Raw genomic sequence first — 1,449 nt, forward strand, 5'->3', positions numbered from 1 at the left:
TCGTCACAAGATTCTTTTCTTTTTTTGAAACCACAAGTAGAATCACAACAAATCTGTAGAACCTATTCGCATAAAAGTGCACCTAAATGTAAGATCTTGCATCTAATTTGAGCAAGTTCAGGTTCTGTGAACTTCAGTAAGACCCTTCACCCGGGAGAATCGGAGGGCGTGCCCGGTGGAGACCCGGAATGCCGTGTCACCCCCCACCCCCACCCCCCTGCCCTTCCAGAACAGGAAGAAAGCCTTGGACTCCACAGCCGGGCGTTCAGGGTCCCCCAGCAAGCCCGTCACGCCCGCCGCTCCACTTCCTCATCCCGCAGCCACATGCATGCCCAGCGTGACAGCCTGGAAAGCCTGCCCGCCCACGGCTTGCTCACTGCAGTCGCTGTGCGGCCGCTCCCCACGTCTGATGCCCTGGGCGGAGTGACTGCTGGGCCGCACATCGCACGTGCTCAGGGAGGCCCCAGGCTCGCTGCGCTGACAGCGGCCAGCTGTCCCCCGAGTGCGGAGCACTGGTGGGCCATCCGGGGGTCGGGAGGGGCTCCTGATTGAGCACCAGCGCCCCTGTGAGAGCTCCCTGTTCCCCGTGTCCGGCAGTCAGACGCACACTTGTCTCTGCCCCTCTCCTGGCTGACCGCGGGGAGCTAGGTGGCAGTGTGGGACGCTGCCTGGCTCCCAGCAGCAGAGCCGGAAGGCTTGGACTTGCGGCAGAGTCGCTCTCCCTGGCGGGATGGATGCAGAAAGCTGGTGGCTGTCAGCTTCCTGGGAGGCAAGCGTGCGGCCGACATCACCCGCAGCCGTGTTAGCCCGATCCACCACCGGTGGGCCTGCCTCACGTCGGGGATGTCACATCTACTGTGGGTCCCCTGCCTCAGCCCCGTCTTAGGATTCGAGGCTCCTGCTGTGATCACCGCACCCCCGCGTACCCTACGAACTCACGTGCTCCGGGGGCTGGCCGGCACGCGGTAACCACGGCAGGGACCGCGGGAGCAAGCAGACATCNGCTCCCCACGTCTGATGCCCTGGGCGGAGTGACTGCTGGGCCGCACATCGCACGTGCTCAGGGAGGCCCCAGGCTCGCTGCGCTGACAGCGGCCAGCTGTCCCCCGAGTGCGGAGCACTGGTGGGCCATCCGGGGGTCGGGAGGGGCTCCTGATTGAGCACCAGCGCCCCTGTGAGAGCTCCCTGTTCCCCGTGTCCGGCAGTCAGACGCACACTTGTCTCTGCCCCTCTCCTGGCTGACCGCGGGGAGCTAGGTGGCAGTGTGGGACGCTGCCTGGCTCCCAGCAGCAGAGCCGGAAGGCTTGGACTTACAGGCAGAGTCGCTCTCCCTGGCGGGATGGATGCAGAAAGCTGGTGGCTGTCAGCTTCCTGGGAGGCAAGCGTGCGGCCGACATCACCCGCAGCCGTGTTAGCCCGATCCACCACCGGTGGGCCTGCCTCACGTCG

This window comes from Crocuta crocuta, unplaced genomic scaffold (assembly GCF_008692635.1).
Source record: "Crocuta crocuta isolate KB4526 unplaced genomic scaffold, BGI_CrCroc_1.0 scaffold862, whole genome shotgun sequence".
Lineage (NCBI taxonomy): Eukaryota > Metazoa > Chordata > Mammalia > Carnivora > Hyaenidae > Crocuta > Crocuta crocuta.